Source organism: Podarcis gaigeae, assembly GCF_964106915.1.
Source record: "Podarcis gaigeae genome assembly, chromosome: 6".
NCBI lineage: Eukaryota > Metazoa > Chordata > Lepidosauria > Squamata > Lacertidae > Podarcis > Podarcis gaigeae.
Window position 1 is genome coordinate 22,916,041 of NC_139682.1, and position 26,854 is coordinate 22,942,894.

The 26,854-nt window shown below is 44.9% G+C and overlaps 1 protein-coding gene and 1 long non-coding RNA gene across 2 annotated transcripts in view; both read right to left on the reverse strand.

Moving 5' to 3' along the window:
• Positions 1–266: 266 nt before the first annotated feature.
• The window catches only part of SDC4 (syndecan 4), a 236,189-nt gene continuing 209,601 nt past the window's right edge, over positions 267–26,854 (reverse strand). The window contains exon 6 of the transcript XR_014566087.1: positions 267–299. The gene's annotated coding sequence lies outside the window, so the exon portion shown is untranslated. The remainder of the gene's footprint in view (positions 300–26,854) is intronic.
• Positions 23,995–26,124, reverse strand: LOC310847461. The gene is made up of 2 exons (XR_014565819.1): positions 25,987–26,124; positions 23,995–24,132 (listed from the first exon to the last, which is right to left on the reverse strand). It is a non-coding gene; the product is annotated as an uncharacterized lncRNA (long non-coding RNA).

Consider the following 26,854-nt stretch of genomic DNA (forward strand, 5'->3'; position numbering starts at 1 on the left):
AATATGAAATCGAAATATGGAATAGACGGTAGGTTGGGTCTTTAGTGTCAAGACCAATTTATGTTTTATTGTTTGTTAAGAAAATTACGTGTCTATGGTTCCTGTGGTGTTTAATTTGGTATTTGTGTTTTTTTTCTTTTTTCTTGCTGTATCAATTTTTTTTTTTAAGAAAAAGACAGTAGATCTGCATGACCATTCACTCCAGTGGAAGGGTAAAGCTGTGTGGCACAATGGTGGGCAGCTTGTTAACACACACACACACACACACACACACACACACACACACAGAGTGACTTTCCCTCCCTTGAAGGTATAATGAACTTTCCTGGGCTCATCCCCAGAGACACAGATGCCCTTTCCCTTTTTGTGCGCCTAGAGATTTTCAGCTGTATCTTACACGGAAGTTCACAAAACAGATGGTTTAGCCCCACTGCATTAATCTGAAGAGCTTCCTGGCTACAGGGATAGTGCAATAAGCAATAATATATCTCCGAGTTGATTCATTAGGATGACACAAGCTGCCCATTCTTTATTAATGGTAATGGCTTTGAGTCACTGGTGCTATCAAATTGAAAAGACATTTGGATGATGAAGCATGCCCCATGCAGGGCTGAATCAGTCTGCCTCCGATTGCTGCTTTTCTGTATCTGTATGCGTTCCTACAGATTTAATCCTAATGCCTCTCACCTGGGAATAAGCCCCCTGGAATTCAACAGGATTTACATCTGAGTAGACATGGTGAGGATTGCACTGATAGTGTCCTTTTAAGTTCCTTCCTCATAAGAATGTGAGATGTAAAAAAAAATAAAAATGATGATGATGACTAAAAACCTCCTTCTAATTACGTCTCCAATTAACCTCTCCCCTTAATAGTTAACACTCAGCAGGTCGGAGCTTTCAAATGATTAAGCACCACTCAGGCGTCCTTTTGTTCTGCACCCCCCCTTCCTTTTTCATAGGGGTCTGAAACAAAGAGTAATTGCCATGTCAAGTCTAGAGACGCAGATGGAGGTAGCCAAATCCAGACTTGAAAGCCGGGGGTTGTATCCAGTGAAACCATTTCTTTAGTGTAAGGACTTCTTCCCATGCACTGTTTGCAACACAGCATCAAAAAGTAATAATCAATACCATCTATTTTTGTTACCTGTTTAGATTATCCTGACGGAGAGCATGGCTGAGTGATTGGATAATGTTCGATTTTACCCAATTTGCATAATTTATACAGGTTTTTCCTGTATAACCTACAGGTATTGGGTTGGTGCTGAAATTGGATTGCCTGACTGAAGATTTCTTTAAAAACAAAAAAACCACTTGCTGATGCTCATTCACACATACCATGCTGATAATCTACATTGGTTGCCTTTGACTGCAGCTTTACCAATTGATGTTAAATTCAGTCTAATGTATCATTCCCCAGTTTCCTGTTTAAGATAACCGTCTCAGACAACGAGTATCTGGGAACAGCAGCTTGAGATGCTCTCCTCCTGACTGATGTGAACTCCAAATGTAAGTTGTTAATGTTTATTCTCTGTGCGTGGGAGGTGGGGTGGGCATAAAGGTAAAGGGACACCTGACCATTAGGTCCAGTCGTGGCCGACACTGGGGTTGTGGCGCTCATCTCGCTTAATTGGCCGAGGGAGCCAGCGTACAGCTTCCAGATTATGTGGCCAGCATGACTAAGTCGCTTCTAGCAAACCAGAGCAGCACACGGAAACGCCGTTTACCTTCCCGCTGGAGTGGTACCTAATTGCACTTTGACGTGCTTTCGAACTGCTAGGTTGGCAGGAGCAGGGACCGAGCAATGGGAGCTCACCCCGTCGCTTCGAACCCCGGGATTCGAACCGCCAACCTTCTGATCGGCACGTCCTAGGCTCTGTGGTTTAACCCACATCACCACCCGCTTCTCAATAACTTTACTCCCCATTAAAAAATGGGAGCTCAGAGTCTGTGAGTGCCAATGAAGGTCTTCATAGGCAGCAGGCTGGCACACACATACACACCCACTTTAAGTGATGACTATACATCTAAAAATATTTCTCAATTAAAAGCTTATAGTTTCTGGCTTAGGGTTGCCTGGTTTCTGTCCCACAAATTTAGTTAGCCTAATTTGCACATTATGCAAACCACGCAGAAGGTTGAATGAGGTTTCAGCTGACTTCTCAATCCATATTACCCCCCTATGAAAGCTGTTTACAGGAAGGAAGGCCTCCATTGCCTGAGTCAATCACTCTGACCATGACCAGGAAGATTTGGAAGGTAGCGCACCCAGAAAGCAGCCAATTCCTGCTCCAAGAAGCACGTAGGATTTCCCCTTCCCTGAGCCTGTACTCATTGCATTCAGTAATAACTGCCCAATTCCAGATTGAACTACTGTAGGTCAGAGGCTCATAGTTACCAAATGCAAGAGAATATGTAGACTATAGGTGAAATAAGGATTGGGTAATGGATTGACATCTGCAAGGCATGTTTGGGTAACAAACATGGGGCAGGGCTCCTCCCTCTTGTGATCCAATGCCACCCTTTTAGCAAGCTTAAATATCACCAGCCTGACCCAGTGATGAACATTCAGAACCAGATTCTGAATGCACCATGAAGGCCAGAATCGTCTTTGCTTTTGTGGGACTGCTGGCCCTCTGGACACAGCTCTCACCTGCATCTTGCATGCCACCACTAGGTAGGTTTTGAATGAAGCTGCTTCTCCTTCTGTCTGATACCAGAGTTGTATATAAAATATGTTTGGCTGACCAAGCCATCTATGGCCTTTTGTGGGAGGAGGGTTATTGGTTGGTTAGTCTTTGTTATTTATTTATGTGAGCCAGTGTGGTGTAGTGGTTAAGAGCGGTAGACTCGTAATCTGGGGAACTGGGTTCGCGTCCCCACTCCTCCACATGCAGCTGCTGGGTGACCTTGGGCTAGTCACACGTCTCCGAAGTCTCTCAGCCCCACTCACCTCACAGAGTGTTTGTTGTGGGGGAGGAAGGGAAAGGAGAATGTTAGCCGCTTTGAGACTCCTTAGGGTAGTGATAAAGTGGCATATCAAATCCAAACTCTTCTTGATTTCTCATTTTGTATTTTTATGTTGCACACTGCACTGTGATCTTTGGGTGAAGGGAGGTATATAAATTAATTTTTAAAAAAATGAAATGAAATGGTACCGTTTACCACTTTCCCTTGCTTCAAGGTTCACTGCTCTCAGTGCGAAAGACTTGTGGTAGGAGAACATGAACAATTTTCTGGCAAAGGACCTGCTGGACCTTTTGGATCATTTACTGGCAAACAGTACTTAGCTCTGCTCAGGAATTCTAACAACTTCCCCCGCAAATACTGAGAGTTAAATGGACTTTTTTTTAGTTTCTTACGCAAAAAAAAACAAAAAAAAAAAGATTCATTCTAATGCTGTTGAGTAAACAATAGAATGCCATCCTGCCAAAACTGGTTAAAATCAGTGCAGTTTTGAAAGGTTCAGCCTACAATCTTGACTGCAAATGGTGCCCAATTGTAATCAAAAATTCTCCTTGATATCAGAAACTGTCGTGCAAAATTTGCTTCCTCTCGTGCTTCAGATGAAACCAAATCCTGTAGTTCCAGGTCCACTTACAAGGGCTGCACTCAGAGGGAATCACAACAGGTTAACAGTATTCTCCCTTGTGAGAAAGAATGTCAATATGCTTTTTTAAAATAAATGTTTCTATAAACTAAAACATAAAAATATATTTGCATGTCCTGCAGGTGGCTAAGGCTAAGTTAGAACCTTTCTCTGTGGCATTGAATTTTCACTGTATAGCAGCTTCTCTCTCTGTTTTTAATCAAGGAGCAGTACACCTTTAGGTGCCAGGCAAAAATGTTCCTTTGTAACCCAGCCTTTGTCTGACCTGATCTACACCCTATGACCTTTTTAAAATGCGGGCTATTTTTAGGGGTTTTTTATTGGGTTGCTGTTTGTATTTTGATTCTATGTATGTGATCCTTTATGTCAGTGATGGCCAAACTTGGCCCTCCAGATGTTTGGGGACTACAGTTCCCATCATCCCTGACCACTGGTCCTGTTAGCTAGGGATGATGGGAGTTGTAGTCCAAAAGCAGCTGGAGAGCCAAGTTTGGCCATCACTGCTTTATGTGAACCGCCCTGAGATCTTCGGGTATAGGGTGGTATAGAAATTAAATTAATAATAATAATAATAATAATAATAATAATAATAATAATAATAATCCCTTATTCCCCCTTCTGGCTGTGTGAAGTGGTATACATGTACCACTTCTCAAGCAGGTCTTCTTATACTTGCACCGAACCATTTACTGAAGCATTGTATTCTTCCCATACATTCCCATCTTCACTGAACTTCTGCTCATTCAGCTTTTGATTCCCACAGGCTGATTTTGTGATGCGACCCGCAATCACCCAAAGTCCAGTAACCATTAACTCAATGGCTGGTTGTATATAATTCACATAGGACTTTCCTGTGCACATAATGTTTTGCTATCCTTGTTTCATTTAACTTCACAGCAATGCTTTTAGGCATAGTATATTTGGGTATTTGCTAACCCTGCTATTTTCTACTTCCTGAAAAATTTGGAACTTGCCCCCCAAATCCATTCAAATGCAGTGTAAAGGGACAAGATGCTTGCAACCATGACTATGACTGCGAGGGGATTCAAAAGTGCTGCTACTTCAATTGTGGCAAGATTTGCAGAAACCCACAAGGTATGGTGTGTGGCTAAACCTGGTTCTTCTTTGTTGGCTTTTTATGGCTGATTTCCTACGATACGTTGTCATTTAGTGCTTTAGGTTAGCCTGAGACACAGTAATCTGCTGAAGGCAATCAAATGAACTTTATGTTTAAATAAGGATCTGTAGTTAGGATTCCCCAGACCAAAACCAATACTCTATCCATTCCCCATGAGTAGAAACCGCAGGTAGGAAAAAGCTATGTAAGGATCTGTGAGGCTCTAAAGTATATAAAGAACCAATGCGGATGCTGATTGCAATTACATAGCTGCCAGAATTCATAATAACTGACCCACTCTGGCAGATATATAAGATGAAATAGACAATGGGCTACCTTTTTAATCATTGCTACATCCCCAAGAATGGGAAGATGGACACAAAATGACTAAGCTGCTTCTAGCAAACCAGAGCAATGCACGGAAACGCCATTTACCTTCCTGCCAGAGCGGTACCTATTTATCTACTTGCACTTTGACGTGCTTTTGAACTGCTAGGTTGGCAGGAGCAGGGACCGAGCAGGACCTCACCCCATCACGGGGATTCGAACCGCCGACCTTCTGATCAACAAGTCCTAGGCTCTGTGGTTTAACCCACAGTGCCACCTGCGTCCCAGGGTGTGCATAGAGACCAGCAGAAAAACAGGCAGCATTCAGCAGTTTCAATGGAGATGGCTGGCAGCTCATTCGTTAAGGTAACTTTAAAATGGAAACAGCAACTCCTATCCATATGGAAAGCACCTTCTAGTTTTCTGGGAAGTTATGCCAAAAGTTGTTAACCTACATCACTGCCAATAAGAGGAGCATCTGTTTCCTACCTTTGGCATGCAAGCAAACCAAACTAGTTATTGCTGGTATTTTAGGCAGGCATGATGCTGTGCTGGGAAGACAACTAAGGGCAGATGTAATAACCCAAAGGGCACAGTTCTAGAGAACTTTGAGGAATTATGGCTGCCTTAGCTGAGATTCCTTCATTGCAGGGGGTTGGACTAGATGACCCTTGGATCCCTTCCAGCTCTATGATTCTATGAATTGCATCATTGTGAATTCCAATATCATCTGACCAGATCCTTGCCTCTCTGGGGGAAGGTTGCAGCTCAATGATAGAGCAACCACTTTCCGTTTAGAAGATCCCTGGTTCAAATCCTGGCATCTTCAGGTAGGACTGGGAAGGTTCCCTCCACCCTGCCTGAAACCCCGGAGAGCCAATCAGTGCAGACAATGCAGACAATTGTCTAACTTGGTATAAGACGGCTTCCAGGGTTCCTATGTTTTCTGACTAACGTGTGGATCAGAACTTAGCTTTCTGACCGATTTCACTTTTTTTTTCTGAGTGCTGCCTTCCTCAACAGTTTAACTGCATTGAAATGCATGTTCAAATGCCTATTTTGGGAGAAAACACATTTAGAGATTAAATGTAAAGTTTTGTGTAGGCTGTCTGAGAAATGGGGTTGGGTGGACACTAGTGGACCAGAAACAGGCTCCTGGTAACCCTAGTCTATGGGTAGGCAAACTAAGGCCCGGGGGCCAGATCCAGCCCAATCGCCTTCTAAATCCGGCCCGCGGACAGTCCAGGAATCAGTGTGTTTTTACAGGAGTAGAATGTGTGCTTTTATTTAAAATGCATCTCTGGGTTATTTGTGGGGCATAGGAATTTGTTCATCCCCCCTGCCCCATATAGTCCAGCCCCCCACAAGGTCTGAGAGACAGTGGACCGGCCCCCTGCTGAAAAAGTTTGCGGACCCCTGCACTAGTCAGTTAAGGGTGCTGGGAAGTTTATCTCTGTGAGGGGAAAACTACAGCTCCCAGGATTCCTTGAGGGAAGTCATGTGCTTGAAACATGTATGGCATGTGCTGTAAAGGTATGGTTTGTTGAGGCTCAGCCTCAGCTCTTCTTTCCACCAGTGACCACTTGGTCGAACATTTCACAGTCCCAGGAACTTCCATTCTCTTCTCTTTCCTTCCCCTTTTACCCATTTTTTAATTTTTCCATCAATCTGACCATGTGTACAGATGCTCATTTGCTAGTCCTTGCTAAAAGGGAGAAGAACATTTCCTTTTTGTTCCTTCCATCTGATTTGGCGCACATCCATCTGTTTCATAATGTCCTTGGCTGAAATCGAAAGTGATGGAGGGTGCATGAGCTGTGAAATTTAGTTAGCATAGATGTGTAATGTGACATCCCTGCGCTCAGGCACATTCCCATCCCATGCGAGCAGCAGCCAATGTAGGGGCAGCAGAGGCCCACTGCACGCAGCAAACCGAGGCAGATTTCTGTATGGTATCAAAGCCATTCTTCCAAAGGGTTCTGCAACTTTGCATTAAAATAATGAAACGTGAAGGCGGATTTGTGGGTGCCACCAAAGTAATGAGCTTCAAGAGCCAGCTTGGAATCTGCTCAGGATTTCCATTCTCAATGACTGTGCTGCTTTCTGCCTCACTGTGCCAGCCGATTGCACGGCTACCTTCGCAATGCCCCAGGAATGCATAGCAATGAGCGAGAGTGAATCACGCAGAGGCAGAGCAGAGGAGATGGGGATGAGCTCAATGGCAGGCTTTGCATGGCTCGGTGTGGGGTGGGGCAAGCCCTTGGGGAAACCCTCCACAATTGCACAGGCAATGTAGGCAGCAACACACCTGAAGAGGCTTGGAGCAAAGGAAGGCATAATGGTGTGCAGTGCTCGAATGTGAAAGATCACCTGTGGCTTGGTTAGAACGTGGTGCAAATAGCGCCAAGGTTGCAGGTTCGATCCAGCTGCATATTGGTGCACTGCAGTGTGTTGCAGTGATCCTCAGAGCCCCTTCCAACTCTACAATTCCATGGTTCTATGGGTGTTGTCAGGGACCGTGCTGAGGGCTGCACTAAGGAGGAATGGTGGGAGCCTCTCCCTCCCTCTGCTCCTAACCCGGATCCTGAATCTTTCCAGGAGCAGGAAGACAGTATAGATTTGGAACAGTGGTTTGCAAAGGGGCATAGTTCAGAAGGCAGGAGCTAGGAAATACTGGATGGGGAACATCTAGGAGAAGAAACACTGGGAGAGAGAGGGTTAAAAGATTTACTGTCTCTGGAAAGCATTCATCCTCTCAGCCCAAGGTCAAGAAGAACAGATAAGGTGGCAGAACAGAAAGCACACAAAGCACAGAGAGGACAGGCTCAGGTTACAAGACATAGAAGTGATCTAGATTAATAGGGACGTAAGGGGGTGGAATCCTTAATTGGGAGCACTGCCATTTCTAGGAGATCTTTTCTTTGTTCTCTCGCTGTGATTATTAAAGTTTCTAACTGGTAAGAAGATTCCCTTTACTTTGTTCTGCTTATCTACTGTCACGGGGGGGGGAGGGGGAGGGAGGGAGGGAGGAAGCTGATTCCCTGAAGCCTGACAGGTGTTACTCCACCCGATTTATTTATTTATTGCATTTATATGGCACCTTTTCTTCCAAGGAGCTCAAGGTGGAATCCATGGTTCTCCCCCTCCTCATTTGATCCACCACTACACTACAGTTCTTCAACATACGCATTTAGGGTAGGGTTACCAGATGTCCCTGTTTCCCAGGGACAGTCCCCGGATTTGCGAATAAGTCCCCGGACAAATACCATCCCTGGAATGTCCCCGGATTTCATCTAATGTCCCTGGGAAATGCAGCAGCGGCAGTCTCTCAGCAGCCCAGAGCAGTTGGCTCTAGTTGGCTTCAGGAGCTGCTCAGAAGTCCCCATATGATGGTGGTGCAGGGGCTCTAAGATGCAGCTTCCGGGCTGCCTCCACCTTCCGGACACGGAGCAGTGGATCCAAACTACAAGAAAGAAGATTCCACCTAAACATTAGGAGGAACTTCCTGACAGTGAGAGCTGTTCGGCAGTGGAATTTGCTGCCAAGGAGTGTGGTGGAGTCTCCTTCTTTGGAGGTCTTTAAGCAGAGGCTTGACAACCATATGTCAGGAGTGCTCTGATGGTGTTTCCTGCTTGGCAGGGGGTTGGACTCGATGGCCCTTGTGGTCTCTTCCAACTCTATGATTCTATGATTCCATGACCCCAGCAACTAGCTGTGAAGGGAGGCTTCATGCTGCCTATCGGAGCAGCCTCCCAACTCCTACTTGCATGAAAGCAGGAGCGGGGCGAGGATCTCTCAGCTGTGAAGGGAGGCTTCACGCTGCCTATCAGAGCTTGCGTGCAAGCAGGAGGGGGCAGGGATCTCTCAGTCAGGCAACGGGAAGCCTCCCTTCCCAGTTGAGGGATCCCCACGCCCTCCTGCTTGCACGCAAGTAGGAATGGGATTGGGGCTGCTCCGATAGGAAGGGAGGCATTGCACTGCCCGAGCCTCGCCGCCATGACTGCTCTCAGCCCTCCTTCTCCACCCTCCATGCCTGACCCACCACACACCACTTCCCCACCACCACCGAAAAACCAACAACTCAGGAGCTGCCCAGGCTCATGGAGAAAGGAGATATAAGCTTCGGAGTAAGGGGAAATGTGGCGGTTGAGGTCAAGGCAGCAGCCGTCCCTCTGCCACTGCCATCGCTGAAGCATCAATGTCCCGAATGTGTGGTATGTATGTATGTATGTTTGTATGTATGTATGTATTTACAGTGTCTCCGTATTCTTTGAAAAAAATCTGATAACCTTAAATTAGGGTGCAGTTCAACATGACTGGCATTTACAGTCGTACCTTGGAAGTTGAACGGAATATGTTCCAGAAGTCCGTTCGACTTCCAAAACATTCAGAAACAAAAGTGTGGCTTGTGATATGCTGCAGGAAGCATCTGGAATAAAGGGAAAGGAAGATGACTGGTGCTGAATGCGGGGAGATGGGATTTTGGACCATGGCGCTGTGCCCCAGGATCTCTCTAAGGAAATGCTCACCAGACAGGCTGACACCCAGACAAGCTTCTCCTCCAGGAACATTTTTAGTCCTTGCCAAGCTTTGTTGGTGAAGAGATGCGTCGCTCAGCTCAGAGATTTGCACTTAATCAAACCAATTAGCAATTTAATCTTGTTAAAAGCCACGATAATTGCATCATTATCAAATCAAGTGGCAATATGAAGATGTCAGTTTAATTGCTGATAATAACCCTTCTTGATAAGGAAGTGAACTATCCAGACCCTGAATGACTGCATTCACCTTCCACTCACCCATCTGATCTGTTTCTAATTGAAATTTCACACACCTCGCACAGGGAAATGAAATGATTATTATTTTATTTTTGTGAGAATGGAGAAGAAAGGTAGAAATCTATAGACCAGAGGAGAGTCACCGCTGCGCTCAAATCTAGCAGGGTCAGGGAGAGCTACATGGGCTGTGTAAAGGTAAAGGGACCCCTGACCATTAGGTCCAGTCGTGACTGACTCTGGGGTTGCTTGCTCATCACGCTCTATAGGCCGAGGGAGCCGGCATTTGTCCGCAGATAGCTTCCGGGTCATGTGGCCAGCATGACTAAGTCGCTTCTGGTGGACCAGAGCATCACACGGAAACGCCATTTATCTTCCCGCCGGAGTGGTACCTATTTATCTACTTGCACTTGAAGTGCTTTTGAACTGCTAGGTTGGCAGGAGCAGGGACCGAGCAACGGGAGCTCACTCCCTCACGGGGATTCGAACCACTGACCTTCTGATCAGCAAGTCCTAGGCTCTGTGGTTTAACCCACATCGCCACCTGCGTCCCTGGGCTGTGTACACATCATAAATTTAAAGCATTTTACTTTCCCTGAAGAAGCCTGGGAACTGTGGTTTGTTAAGGGTGCCATGAACTGTAGCTCTCAGAGGGGTAAGCTGCAGTTCCCAGAATGACTGGCAAAAGTAAAGTGGGGAAGGGGCTGTAAGTTTAATGCCAGGTATCCTAAAATCTTTAATTGGATACCAGCTCTTACAAACACCTGAAGTTTGAAAGAGGAACTGGAACTAGGTGTCCATCTTAACAGCATACTGCCCTCTGGCGGCAACCTGGAAGCACAGCATCAATCAAACACCAGGCTTTGCCAACTTTGTGCCTTCCATGCTGGCTGGGACTGGTGGGATTTGTCACCCCAAGTATCTGAAAGTCCCCTGGTTGGGGAAGGCCAAGGCATGCAGCAGATCTGTACAGAGCCAAAACATTGCCCCACTTTTCCAGATCCCTTCCCAGGTCTGCAGCACTTGTAGTAATATTCTCCGGGAGAAATTCTAAGCAAAAATCAGTCTTGGAGGGTATTTCATCTCCGCCAAGCTAAGCAGTTGGCTCCTTACCTCTCTCGCCCTGACCTAGCCACTGTGATCCATGCGACGGTCACCTCCAGACTCGATTATTGTAACTCGCTCTACGTGGGGCTGCCCTTGAGACTGACCCAGAAACTCCAGCGGGTGCAGAATGCCGCAGCGAGACTCCTTACGGGGTCTTCGCTTAGAGATCACATTCATCCGGTGCTATACAAGCTGCACTGGCTCCCGGTAGAGTACAGGATCAGGTTTAAGGTGCTGGTTTTAACCTTCAAAGCCCTATACGGCCTAGGACCCTCGTACCTACGGGACCGCCTCTCCTGGTATGCCCCACAGAGGAACTTACGGTCTTCAAATAAAGACACCTTGAAGGTCCCAGGCCACAGAGAGGTTAGGCTGGCCTCAACTAGAGCCAGGGCTTTTTCGGCTGTGGCCCCAATCTGGTGGAACGCTCTGTCCCAAGAGACTAGGGCCCTGCAGGACTTGACATCTTTCCGCAGGGCCTGCAAGACAGAGCTGTTCCACCTGGCCTTTGGTCAGGGCACAGCCTGACTCCCTCCTTTGGCAATCTTTACAAAACTTTAGTTTATGGTTGCCATCAATTTTGATTTTAATTAATTTTTATAATGTTTTTATAATGTTGTACTGTTTTAGTGTTGTTAGCTGCCCTGAGCCCGGCTTCGGCTGGGGAGGGCGGGATAGAAATAAAATTTATTATTATTATTATTATTATTATTATTATTATTATTATTATTATTATCATCATTCACGAAGTTGCTTTCTGTTTCGCCATTTCTTTAAGTAGGGGAATGAAGAAAGACCACTGTCCTTTTCATAAATCTTTGAAAAACAGGAGTTTTTGTGTCACTGTCTTTCTAAGACTATTTGAAGCCTTCATGGCAATCAAGGTGAGGATCAGCTTAGATCTGGATGAGCAATATCTAGCAAAATGGCAAAACACGATAGTGTTTGTTTGTGGGAGGCTCCATTATCTTTCAGCCTTTTTCTCCCCATTGCAACTGGCAGAAAAATGGCATGCAAAGTTCTAGGTTAGTAATAAGACTGTGACCGTGATTGGCAGCCATTGCCGTTTCCTCCGCACAGGCGAATGGTGCAGCCTAGGTGCAGGGAAGCCTCACAATGAGAACATTACAGTAGTCCCAAATCCCTTGCTTTTCATAGAATTATCAGGGAACACTGTGTGTTCTATTTTTAACTTGGAGTCACATAAGATAGAATTTAGATTATAAATACTATAACTGTGTCAGTTAACTGGAGTAAGGTCCCCTCTTGCAGCCTGCAGGAGATGGATTTGAAGAACACCCAGAGCATCTGTACTGCCAAATGAGACCGGATTTACTCTATTTACTTGAATCTAATGCTCACCTTTTTTGGGCCAAATTAATGTTACGAGAATTAACAGCATACATTAAGAAGAGAAGAAGAGTTTGGATTTGATATCCCGCCTTTCACTCCCCTTCAGGATTCTCAAAGCGGCTAACATTCTCCTTTCCCTTCCTTTCCCTTCCTCCCCCACAACAAACACTCTGTGAGGTGAGTGGGGCTGAGAGACTTCAGAGAACTGTGACTGTCCCAAGGTCACCAGCAGCTGCATGTGGAGGAGCGGAGGCGTGAACCCGGTTCCCCAGATTACGAGACTACCGCTCTTAAGCACTGCACCACACTGGCTCTCCACATTAGATTTGATGGCATATTTACATTCGCCAGCAAATCCTTTTTTTGGTTTCAAGGTTCTGAAAATTGAGGGGCGCGTTAGATTCAATGGCTTCCCCTGAGGAAGCTTGGGAATCTTTTGATGTATTCCTTTACTTGACATTCATCTGTGTTTGTGGAGGGGGAGAGTTGGGTATTTAAGTGTTTGTTCCTACCTAGTTTGATTGTTGGCTAAAACAAATCAACATACAAACTTACCAAAAGCAATTTCTTTTGCAATCGTTTCAAAGTTCAGCTTTATTTTTAAGGGACTAAAGCTATTTGAAATCCCAAAAAGGAGACCAGGCAGAACTGGAAGCTGCATAACTTAGCAATATGTCCAATATTGAGAAATAAAAACAGAGCAGCCTAATAGCTAACTGAATATCACATTTCCTGCACAATGAATTTCAGATGCAGAGCTCAACAGAAATGCCTATAAGAAAGAGATATGAATGCTCGATGAAAGAAATTGACACATTTTTCTATCAGGAAATTAGAATTCACTGGATTTGACATTTACATACATGCAACTATATTAACGCATCCTAGGTGGGCTATTGAGGCCTGTAAGTTTAATGCCATAAGGGACGTGGGTGGCACTGTGGTCTAAACCACAGAGCCTAGGACTTGCCAATCAGAAGTTCGGTGATTCGAATTCCCGCGATGGGGTGAGTGCCCGTTGCTTGGTGTTTCCGTGCACTGCTGTGGTTTGCCACATGACCCGGAAGCTGTATGCCGGCTCCCTCGGCCAATAAAATGAGATGAGCACCGCAACTCCAGAGTCGGCCACGACTGGACCTTACGGTCAGGGGTCCCTTTACCTTTAACGCCAGGCATCCTAAAATCTGTAATTGGATACCAGCTCTTACAAACACTATGAAATTCGAAAGGGGAAGTGTGTCCATCTTAACAGTACACTGCCCTCTGCTGGCAGCCTGGAAGCACAGCATCAGTCAAACGCCAGGTTTTGTCTCAGAGGGTGAAGGATTGCCAGGAAGGTCCATAAATTACCATGTAGCATATATTCAACACAAAAAACAGTGACCATTTGTTGTTGACAAAGGACAGCTGGACATATAAAGGGCCCCATTACCTTCAGTAGCTTAGGGCCTCATCAAACCTAAATCCAGCCCTGGGCAGTGGTGCTGGAGGCAAGGGGGAGGTAGGCTTGCTGAGATATTGGGCCTACGGAGATTGACTTCACCAAGATTATCCCAGCCTCAGTCTGGTGCTATTACAGGTTGTCCACAGATTGGCAAGTTAGAGTTAGAGTGAACTCATTCATTGAGGATCCCTTAAAGGATGTTTAATTGGTGTCTCATCTCTTCACAATGGAGGTTTGGGGTATAAACATTTGATCGGTGTCACTGGACCACAGCTGTCATCAGTGGCAGCCAGCAAGGTATGATGGAAGTCATAGTATGACATTTGGAAATCACCACAATAAAGAAAAGAATATGCAGGGTACCAGGTTGGGGAAGCCAGAGGCATACAGCAGTTTCATTCAGCTGATCTGTGCAGAGCCAAAACACTGCCTCACTTTTGCAGTTCCCTTCCCAGGCAATAAAGATGCCGATTGTAAAGGAAAACAGAAATTGTTCCACTTTAACCAGGCCTTTGGTTGATTGTCATCCAATGCCCTTTTAAAACGTAGTTGGGGGGAGGGGTTATTCAGTTGTTTCTGTTTTTATTCTGCGTTTTTATATTGTGATTCTATCCTGTGAACCGCCGTGAGACCTGTGGGTATAGGGCGGTATGCAAGTTTAATAATTATAAATAAAACAATACTAAGGATATTTATACCCCGCCCTTTCCCCAGCCACACTGGGTGGCTTCCAGCCAAATGTAAAAACATAATAAAACGTCAAACATTCAAACAGCAGAATGCCTCTCCCCACAGTAGATCATAGAATCGTAGAGTCAGGCAGTGAGGGAACCTCAGATGATGCATCCATGAGAGATGGCCATCCAAACTCTGCTTAATAACCTCCAAGGAAGGAGAGTCCACCCCTGTCTCATGGGAGTCTGCTCTGCTGCTGATGTTGGAGTCCATGAGTGGGAAAGGAATTTTGTGTCTCTTTCCTGCTTCTGGGCTTCATAGGCACATCTGATTGGCCACTGAGAGATAGAAGGCTGCACTCGATCATACTTGGTCTGATCCAGCATGCTGGGGACAATGCCAGGTCTGTGGACAGCCTTAACCTATCCATTCCAAGAGTGTACGCTTTCCAGTCCAGGGTCCAGAAGATCAGTAGCTTGAGGAGGTGGCATGAGCCAGAGACGGAGGTCAAGGCATGAAACATGGCTGGCAGATAGTGCTTTGCAGCTGGCAAAGCAAGAGCTGAATACCAGGCAAAGCTGGTCCAGAGTATTTATATATACCTGGAGGAGCATCTCCACCCCCATCGTTCTGCCCGGACACTGAGGTCCATCTCTGAGGGCCTTCTGGTCGTTCCCTCACTGCGAGATGTGAGGTTATAGGGAACTAGGCAGAGGGCCTTCTCGGTAGTGGCTCCTGCCCTGTGGAACGCCCTCCCATCAGATGTCAAGGAAATAAACAACTATCTGACTTTTGGAAGACATCTGAAGACAGCCATTTAGGGAGGCTTTTAATGTTTGATGTTTTATTGTGTTTTTAATATTCTGTTGGGAGCCGCCCAGAGCGGCTGGGGAAACCTAGCCGGATGGGTGGGGTATAAATAATAAATTATTAGTATAATTATTCATGTGGCTTGCCAATTGCATGAAATGATGTTCCACATCTGCTTGCTAACTTGTGTGTCTAAGAGCCTTTGGAACCTAAAAATGGCACAATTCCATTTCCCTCATTCACTTAGGTCCCTGACAAGGCGATCCCTAAATGCTAATCTTCAGGGCTTTGAAAAATGAGCCACGTGGCTATGGGTGGATCATTTTATGGGTAGAACATTTTTTAAAAAGAAAAAGTATAATGCTTATGTGTTGTCACCCATCTTTACTACAGAAAAGCCTAAAAACTGTCCTAAAGAAGTTTTCAAATGTCCGGAAATATTGAGGGAGGAGTGTACTCATGACACTCAGTGCAAAGGGGTGAAGAAGTGCTGCTTCTCTGACTGTGCCTTGCGCTGTGTGGATCCAGTATAAAGTACCTGAGACATAGGATGCATCTGCAGAGCAGGAGACAACTTGTTCCCACAGTCATCCAATGGAACCTCGGCGTGATCTGGCTGAAACACAAATCTTCCAATAAAGTTGTCTAGATCAGAGCTTTGCCAGTTGTAATTATTTTGTGTCATCATCATTCTTCTTCTTCTTCTTCTTCTTCTTCTTCTTCTTCTTCTTCTTCTTCTTCTTGGCAATTTATACTAAGCAATGATCTGAGAAACTGAGTCTGCTGGATGGAGCTGAAGAGAACCCTAGAAATGGTTAGGGCTTTTAGCCTATGTAATCCAATTTACAGGCAACATAGTTCTTGGTTGGTTAGCATCTATTAGGCACATCCAGCTCCCAAGAGACTGTGATCTACTTCCAGTATTAAAAAAACTGGCAGTGATCTACCCATTGTCATTGGAGGGAGGAGGAGTTTTATTTAGAGGGGAGAGGCAAAAGTTGTTGAGGTTTTTCCCCGGGGGGGGGGGGGCGAGGACAGAGTTGTTGAGCTTTCTTGGGGGGGGGGGGGAGAGAATACTTGTTGAGGTTTTTTGGCTGGGGTAAAGTTGTTGAACTTTTTTCTGGGGAGGTGGGCAGAGTTGCAGTGCTTCTTTTAGGGAGGGAAGGCTCTCTGTTAACTACGACACTGACAAGCGCAAAAAACAATAAGGCCAACTAACGTCGGCAGAAGGCTATAAAAGATCGCCCTTTAGACACTATGTAGGGACAGCAGGAGGGGAGCGGAGGGTGGAAACATTCATTGTACAGTGGTACCTTGGGTTACATACGCTTCAGGTTACAGACTCTGCTAACCCAGAAATAGTATCTCAGGTTAAGAACTTTGCTTCAGGATGAGAACAGAAATCATGCTCCAGCAGCAGCAGGAGGCCCCATTAGCTAAGGTGGTGCTTCAGGTTAAGAACAGTTTCAGGTTAAGACCGGACCTCCGGAACGAATTAAGTATTTAACTCGAGGTACCACTGTACATTGCTTTTAATCCCGCAATCGATAAGGATCCTGTGATCGACCACGATCGACTGGGGATCTACCTTTCGATCGCGGTTGACTGGTTGGACATCGCTGTGTTCAGTGTTAACAATGATCATAGCAGGGGGCTGGAGTGTGAAAATCATATCAAAGGAATGTGGATCACTGTCCACGTTTCTCCACATTCTGCTCACACAGTGGATAAACAGATGCTTACAGATGCTAAACAGATGTTCACAGGAACCCCACTTGTGTTCCTCAGCAAGTGCCAATCATGGGCCCTGCTTCTTATCCTCTGCAATCCCAGACCCTCAAAGTGTCCCTATTTTCCAGGGACAGTCCTGGATTTACAGAAGCCGTCCCCATTTCTGATTTGATCCCGGAATGTCCCGCTTTCCCTTCGGACGTCCCTATTTTCATCAGAGAAATAATGGAGGATATGGAATTATGCAACCCCCAAGCCATCTTACAGCAGCCCTGTATAGGGAAGGTTTTTTTTTTAAAAAAAATGTTTAGTGTTTTATTATGTTTTTATTGTGTTGGAAGTCACCCAGAGTGGCTGGGGCTACCCAGTCAGATGAACGGGGTGTAAATAGTAAAATTATTATTATGGAATAGGATGTCCCTATTTTCATTGGGGAAATGTTGGAGGCTATGCAATCCCTTCATCTATGAGTAGGTTACATTTGTGCACAAATAAACCATATACTGTATCATAAAGGTGAAATAAAAAAAAATTAAGGTCTTACATATATATAAAAGATAAAATGTTCATAACTGCATATAAAAACCACATGTCTGAAACCCCACAGAAAACGTCCTGAAACCATTTTGTCCCTCCCAAATTGACCTCAAATATTTCTCCACAAGGTTGAAAGAAAATGGAAAAGCCTCCCCATTGTCTTTTCGTACACAAATCCTGTCCTAAGGGTATGTCTGTGTATGAATAGGGTGAGCCTGTGACCTGGCTCAGGAACTAAGCATTTGTCATTACAAAAGACTGGCCAGGCTCCCCCATGGTATCCAATCAAGTGACCATTAACAGTTAACCTGCCAGACAGGAGATAAACAACGCACTCAGATTTCTGTTGTAGACCGCCTTTTCTGTGATGTAGATATGATGTTTGTGGGGGGTGGTCTTGGGTTACACCCCTTCTGTGATGTATGTATGATGTATGGAGGGGTGGTCTTGAGCTCCAGGGAAGGCAATTTAAAATGTCTATATAAGGCACGCTTTTGTTCTGGGTCCTCCTCCTTTCCTGCATGTGAGAGGAGCACCCTGTTGCAACAGTTTCAATAAAGATCAGGCTTACTAGCTGCTTTGCTTCTCCATATTCTCTGGTTGGCCTCTGTTATTTTCTCCTTCCGATGGAGAACCTACAAAGGACTTTATAAGGGCTCTTGTGTCCCCCATAAGGGAATAAGGGCATCACAGTCTCTGTTATGCCTCATTGTCCCAAAAGGGAGCACAGACCCTGGTCAAGATGCCTGCAACCCCTGAAACTTTGCACCACTTGGGGAGATTGGGGTGGTGTGTTACAATATGTTACCTCTGCCTGAGGCAGTTGTTTCGAAGTGGGCGTCTGAAAGGCTAAGTCAAATAGATACAGCAAGAGGAAGTTCTAAGACTCACTGACAAACAACTGTACAATGTTTCAGGTAGGAGGGTTTGGACAGCTCACCAAGTTGCCAGCAGAGGGACGTATGGTGCTAAAATGTATTAACATCTTGCAAAACTTTAATTCTCCAGAGTTTTATAGTTTGGGAAACGCCACTTTAGAGGTCCCATTTTCTGAGTAGTGTAGGTGTGACTCATTTTATTAAGTGCAGGCACAGTTCAAGGCCAGTGACTGTGCCCTTGGTTCCCACATGCCATTATTTTTAGATCGAGGAACAGTATTCTAATCACGTCTGGGTTGAGCTAGAAACTGTTGCTTTGAGCGCTTACCTTTCAGCAGAGATATTGCTGCATGAAACAAAAAGAAGACAGTTCTACACCCACCCCCCAGGGAGCCTTTGACGTTCATTTCTGTGCCTGAACCCAACAATGTTTGTCAGCAGCAAAGGTCTTCTGGTTACATCTGGATTGGGCCACAAAAACTCTGTTGCTCTCAGCACCTCAATGTTGCCAGTTCTAAGGTGCGACAGGACAAAGGAAGTTCTGCACACAAAGAAGAAAATGGCAGCCAACCTCATGGGATGGTTAGCATTTGTGTCTCAACTGGCACACTTTGCAGAGGGTTCAAGGCAGAAATTTATGGGGTTTTTGTGCATAGCTTTGGAAAAAAGGGCCACACAGCACATTAGCTGTCATTTCATATAGCTGGAAAATTGAGGAAACTTTGAGACTTACCACAAATTCTTAGCAATCTTACCAAACATTTCCCAAGAGAGGGATTGATGGTGACAACTGTAGGTGTGTGATGAAAAGGCCAAAACATATTTAAAGAATAGATACGTACCAATATTGCCATATTCTCTGCCCAAACAGCTAAGAGTCTTCATGGCTCCCTCAGAATGCGGCTTTTAAGTTTGATGGGAAGCTAGCGTTTTCATACCTTTGGTCTGGAGAAAGGACTAGTTGTATTTGTATAGGTCCCTAGTCCTAGCTGCAACTGTGAATTTGCTTCATTTCTCGGGTTGATTTGGCAAGGAAAACACAACTGTCAAGCTTGGGAAAGAGGTTTCCCCACAAGGCAGAAACAGGGAAGTTGATTACTGAAAGCCAGCCTCTGCCAACAGCCAACTGCTCTCTTTCACCACCTCTTTAATGAACATGCTAATAAGTTTCAGACTGTTCTCTAAGAACTGGGAGCGATTCCAGAGCAAGAAATTTCATGCAGTACCATTCCCTCTGGGGATGCGGGTGGCGCTGCAAGTAGATAAATAGGTACCGCTCTGGCAGGAAGGTAAACGGCGTTTCCGTGCGCTGCTCTGGTTCGCCAGAAGTGGCTTAGTCCTGCTGACCACATGACCTGGAAGCTGTACGCTGGCTCCCTCGGCCAATGAAGCGAGATGAGCACCGCAACCCCAGAGTCGGTCACGACTGGACCTAATGGTCAGGGGTCCCTTTACCTTTACCATTCCCTCTGTATTAGTCTTCATCAGCATGCGTTATTTGGGGCTCATTCACATGAGCCAGTGGTAACCAGAGGGCATTGTCCTAATTCCGGTAGCACACAGGCAATGCAGCCAGGAGTTAACAGGGGCAGTGCCAGAACCACAGCCAAAGTCCAAAATGAGGTGCAACACAATAGCTCTACCTGGAGTTGCTGAGATTTGAACCCAATACCTTTTTCTGAAATGCATGTGCTCTCCCACTGAGCTACATTCCTTCATTCCTTTCCTGTTTAGGGGTGGGTCTTATTACTTGAACATACTTTTTGCAGTTGTGTATTTCATACGCACTCCTCTGCAGTCAGAGTCAGATCACACTCTGCACAGAAGCAGCTCCCAGACTGATGCCTCCGCAATGAGACAGGTGGTCAACGTCTTCATGACATTGTCCCTGAAGATGACTAAGGCTGAAGCCTGGGTTTAAACTTTCCCAAATATGTTGTCAGCTCTCCAAAGTGGGAGGTATGTTGTTTTCTCCTTGAAAACCATGCTGGCTTCTTCCAGTGCAGAAACGTCATTTCCCCCCTAGGCTTATATATTTGTCTGTTGAACCCCTTGACCTATGGCTGCTATAAAACAGCAGAAGATGTGGTCATTTCTGTCTTAATCAGCATTGCAAAAGATCTCTCTGGACACTCTCCTGCAACACTGGAAAGCCTTACAAAACTTCCCAGTGACAAAAAAAGCAGCAAACATGGATAGCTTATCCAGCATATTCCATGGAGCAATTCAATCATCATGGAGTGTAAAAAAAACCCTGACACTGACAATGAGATATCTGGGAGAAGCGTGGAAGTTGCAGTGGTCCAACACCTGAGAGTTCACAGGAAATGTGCTGATATCAGCTTTTCCTTTCATTCCAAACCTCAAGAGGAAACATCAACTCTGCTTCCAGGTGTCTGTGATCCAAAAAACAATCTGTAGATGGGCAGGCAGTCTCTGATTCCCCAGCCCCAAATGTTGTATTTGTGGGATGGTTTGCATTTGGACTTCAGTGTGTCTTGAATAGTCCTGTCTCACTGCACCCCTGATCATGATTTCCCCCCACCTGCCACTGACATTTGGGGGGTGGGAATAAATTAAGGGTGGGATTCGCATCATGAGTCCTGTCAGGGAAAGCCCAGTGAAAGGAGTTCTGCTTGCACAACAGGGCTTTCCCCCTTCCTTGACCTAGCCATCCCCACACAAAGGGTTTTGGGGACAGTTGGGAAGAGCCCTCAGAAAAGCGTCCAAGCGGAGCTCAAATGCTTCAATAGATAGAATGATTGGAAGAGCATGGTGCTGAAATCCACCCATAACACAGGAGCCAATTCCTAGGGACCATGGGGGCTTCGGCCCCCACAATACATGAGTGATGGGCTCTTTTGTAGGCAATCACTTTTTCATGCAATAAGTGCCCAGTTACTCACATTCTCAGAGATGTGGATGGTGCTGTGGTCTAAACCACTGAGTCTCTTGGTTTGTTGACTGGAAGGTCAGGAGTTCGAATGCCCACAACAGAGTGAGCTCCTGTTGCCCTGTCCCAGCTCCTGCCAACCTAGCAGTTTGAAAGTATGCCAGTGCGAATAGATAAATAGGCACCACTGCAGCAGGAAGGTAAAGAACTGTTTCTGTGTTCTCTGGTTTCCATCACGGTGTTCTGTTGCACCAGAAGCAGTTTAGTCATGCTGGCCACATGACCCAGAAAGCTGTCTGTGGACAAATGATGGCTCCCTCGGCCTGAAAGTGAGATGAGCGCCGGCCACCCCATAGTCGCCTTTGACTGGATTTAACCATCCTAGGGTCCTTTCCCTTTACCCTTTTTATTTTTAATATTTTTTACGTTACTCACATTTTGCAGATAACTAAGTTTCCCCCCTCAAAATACTTTTGTGGGCTTGGGAAGGGTGCTGTGTGAGGAAACCAGCAGGTTTTCCCAAATGCTAGGAAGCAGCAGGAAAGTGTCAGTAGTATTGATTTCTGATAACAACTCCATATAGCAGCTACCACTTTCATCACCTATGCTGTTAGGTAACAATTTGTGTTACTAAATGGCAAATCTTTTTTCCTCGTGGCCACTGTTTGGTAACATCACATTACATGTGAATCTTGAGAAAGATTGGGCATAGTCGGCCAATTGGTGCTAAAGAAGGACAGAACATTTTTTATTTATGCAACAACAGCAGCAAGAATACTCATCGCAAAGTACTGGAAGACACAAGATTTGCCCACCCTGGAAGAATGGCAGATGCAAGTGATAGACTGTATGGAATTGGCAGAAATGACTGGCAGAATCCAAGACCTGGGAGAAGAGTCGGTGGAAGAGGACTGGAAGAAGTTTAAGGACTATCTCCAAAAACATTGTAAAATGTTTGTATGCTAAATTGATGTTGGCTATAAGATAATATGGCATCAGTGACATAGCTAGAAGGAATAAGCAAAAATGTTTTAAAAGAAAAGGGTGAAAAGACCAGATTAAAATTATGTTAATTCTAAACAAAATGATACAAGGGATTAAGTTATAAAGAACATGCAAAAATGGTTTTAAAAAGAAAGGAAAAACCGGAGACATAATAGCTTGAAATGTTTATTATTGAATAAGATTTGAAAGAGGGTAAGGAATTGCTGAATTTGATTGTGTAAAGGGGAACACAGAAAAGGGAGATGTGAGGAAGTCAGGAAAGAGGGTTATAAAGATAATAAGTAAAAAACCAGATTTTCTTTGTTTTCTGTTTTCTTTTATTCTATCTATGTTTTTTATTGTATTTTTCTGTTCGGATTGTGATGTTTGTCTTATTATACAAAATTCTAATAAATATCTTTAAAAAAAAGGAAAAAAAAGAGAGAAAGTTAACATCAATGACCTCGAGATTCACATGTAACCTGATGTCACTACAGTCATACTTCGGGTTACAGATGCTTCAGGTTGTGTGTTTTTTTGGGTTAAAGGTAAAGGGTAAAAGGACCCCTGACCATTAGGTCCAGTCGCAGACGACTCTGGGGTTGCGTGTTCATCTCACTCTATAGGCCGAGGGAGCCGGTGTTCGTCCGCAGACAGCTTCCGGGTCACGTGGCCAACATGACTAAGCCGCTTCTGGCGCAATGGAACACCGAAACCAGAGCAGCACACGGAAACGCTGTTTACCTTCCCGCTGGAGCGGTACCTATTTATCTACTTGCACTTTGAAATGCTTTCAAACTGCTAGGTTGGCAGGAGCAGGGACTGAGCAACAGGAGCTCACCCCTTCACGGGGATTCAAACCGCCAACCTTCTAATCGGCAAGTCCTAGGCTCTGTGGTTTAATCCACAGCGCCATCCACTGCCAAAACCCGGAAGTACCGGAATGGGTTGCTTCCGGGTTTCGGCGGTCGCGCATGCACAGAAGCACCAAATTGTGCTTTGCGCATGTGCAGAAGAGACAAATCGCAACCCGCGTGTGTGTAGATGCGCCGCTGCGGGTTGCCAACGCTGCAGGTTATGAATGTGCATCCCGCATGGATCACATTCGCAACCCGAGTGTCCACTGTAATTGCTCAAAGAAGAAGCTCTTCTCAAATGAGGAACTGTGTTGTGTGCTTAAGAGAGAGAGAACTTGGGAATTTGGGTGGCGCCCAAATTGAATTCCAAAGAACCAGCTGTTGATAGAGAGAGGCTGCCTTTGCTCTTCCATTGAGAGAAGCACTTTGTTTCTATGTTCCAGTTATGGAAGATAATACTTTGTATCAAAGTTATGCTTTGTACAAAGTGACATTTTGTGTCCATCTTCCCATTTTTGGGGATGTAGCAATGATTAAAAAGGTAGCCCATTGTCTATTTCATCTTATATATCTGCCAGAGTGGGTCAGTTATTATGAATTCTGGCAGCTATCTAATTGCAATCAGCATCCGCAATGGTTCTTTATATACTTTAGAGCCTCACAGATCCTTACATAGCTTTTTCCTACCTGCAGTTTCTACTCATGGGGAATGGATAGAGTATTGGTTTTGGTCTGGGGAATCCTAACTACAGATCCTTATTTAAACATAAAGTTCATTTGATTGCCTTCAGCAGATTACTGTGTCTCAGGCTCACCTAAAGCACTAAATGACAACGTATCGTAGGAAATCAGCCACAAAAAGCCAACACAGAAGAACCAGGTTTAGCCATACACCATACCTTGTGGGTTTCTGCAAATTTTGCCACAGTTGAAGTAGCAGCACTTTTGAATCCCCTCGCAGTCATAGTCATGGTTGCAAGCATCCTGTCCTTTTACACTGCATTTGAATGGATTGGTGGGGCAAGTTCCAATTTTTTCTGGAAGTAGAAAATAGCCGGGTTAACAAATACCAAAATATACTATGCCTAAAAGCGTTGTTGTGAACTTAAATGAAACAAGGATAGCAAAACATTATGTGCACAGGAAAGTCCTATGTGAATTATATACAACCAGCCATTGAGTTAATGGTTACTGGACTTTGGGTGATTGCGGGTCGCATCACAAAATCAGCCTGTGGGAATCGAAAGCTGAATGAGCAGAAGTTGAATGAAGATGGGAATGTATGGGAAGAACACAATGCTTCAGTAAATGGTTCGGTGCAAGTATAAGAAGACCTGCTTGAGAAGTGGTACATGTGTACCACTTCACACAGCCAGAAGGGGGATAAGGGATTATTATTATTATTATTATTATTATTATTATTATTATTATTAATTTAATTTCTATACCACCCTATACCCGAAGATCTCAGGGCGGTTCACATAAAGCAGTGATGGCCAAACTTGGCTCTCCAGCTGCTTTTGGACTACAACTCCCATCATCCCTAGCTAACAGGACCAGTGGTCAGGGATGATGGGAACTGTAGTCCCCAAACATCTGGAGGGCCAAGTTTGGCCACCACTGACATAAAGGATCACATACATAGAATCAAAATACAAACAGCAACCCAATAAAAAACCCCTAAAAATAGCCCGCATTTTAAAAAGGGCATAGGGTGTAGATCAGGTCAGACAAAGGCCGGGTTACAAAGGAAAGTGCACTGCTCCTTGATTAAAAACAGAGGGAGAAGCTGCTATACAGTGAAAATTCAATGCCACAGAGAAAGGTTCTAACTTAGCCTTAGCCACCTGCAGGACATGCAAATATATTTTTATGTTTTAGTTTATAGAAACATTTATTTAAAAAAGCATATTGACATTCTTTCTCACAAGGGAGAATACTGTTAACCTGTTTGTGATTCCCTCTGAGTGCAGCCCTTGTAAGTGGACCTGGAACTACGGGATTTGGTTTCATCTGAAGCACGAGAGGAAGCAAATTTTGCACGACAGTTTCTGATATCGAGGAGAATTTTTGATTACAATTGGGCACCATTTGCATTCAAGATTGTAGATCGAATCTTTCAAAACTGCACTGATTTTAACCAGTTTTGGCAGGATGGCATTATATTGTTTACTCAACAGCATTAGAATGAATCTGCATATATATTTTTTTGCATAAGAAACTTTTTTAAAAGTCCATTTAATTCTCAGTATTTGCGGGGGAGGTTCTTAGAATTCCTGAGCAGAGCTAAGTAGTGTTTGCCAGTAAACGATCCAAAAGGTCCAGCAGGTCCTTTGCCAGAAAATTGTTCATGCTGTCCTACCACAAGTCTTTTGCAGTGAAACTTGAAGCAAGGGCCTCAGAAACTGGTAAACGGTACCATTTCATTTTTTAAAAATTTAATTTATATACCTCCCTTCACCCAAAGATCACAGTGCAGTGTACAACATAAAAATACAAAATGAGAAAACAAGAAGAGTTTGGATTTGATATCCCGCTTTATCACTACCCTAAGGAGTCTCAAAGCGGCTAACATTCTCCTTTCCCTTCCTCCCCCACAACAAACACTCTGTGAGGTGAGTGGGGCTGAGAGACTTCAGAGAAGTGTGACTAGCCCAAGGTCACCCAGCAGCTGCACCTGGAGGAGCGGAGACGCGAACCAGGTTCACCAGATTACGAGACTACTGCTCTTAACCACTACACCACACTAGCTCACATAAATACATAACAAAGACAAACCAAGCAATAACCCACCTCCCACAAAAGGCCATAGATGGCTTGATCAGCAAAATATATTTTATATACAACTCTGGTATCAGACAGAAGGAGAAGCAGCTTAATTCAAAACCTACCTAGTGGTGGCATGCAAGATGCAGGTGAGAGCTGTGTCCAGAGGGCCAGCAGTCCCACAAAAGCAAAGACGCTTCTGGCCTTCATGGTGCATTCAGAATCTGGTTCTGAATGTTCATCACTGGGTCAGGCTGGTGAGATTTAAGCTTTCTAAAAGGGTGGCACTGGATCACAAGAGGGAGGAGCCTTGCCCCATGTTTGTTACCCAAACATGCCTTGCAGATGTCAATCCATTACCCAATCCTTATTTCACCTATAGTCTATATTCTCTTGCATTTGGTAACTATGAGCCTCTGACCTACAGTAGTTCAATCTGGAACTGGGCAGTTATTACTGAGTGCAATGAGTACAGGCTCAGGGAAGGGGAAATCCTACGTGCTTCTTGGAGCAGGAATTGGCTGCTTTCTGGGTGTGCTACCTTCCAAATCTTCCTGGTCATGGTCAGAGTGATTCACTCAGGCAATGGAGGCCAATGTCAGCACAGCCTTCCTTCCTGTAAACAGCTTTCATAGGGGGTTAATATGGATTGAGAAGTCAGCTGAAACCTCATTCAACCTTCTGCGTGGTTTGCATATTGTGCAAATTAGGCTACCTAAATTTGGGGGACAGAAACCAGGCAACCCTAAGCCAGAAACTATAAGCTTTTAATTGAGAAATATTTTTGGATGTATAGTCATCACTTAAAATGGGTGTGTATGTGTGTGCCAGCCTGCTGCCTATGAAGACCTTCATTGGCACTCCCAGGCTCTGAGCTCCCATTTTTTAATGGGGAGTAAAGTTATTGGGATGCGTGTGGCGCTGTGGGTTAAACCACAGAGCCTAGGATCAGAAGGTTGGCGGTTCGAATCCCTGCGACGGGGTGAGCTCCCG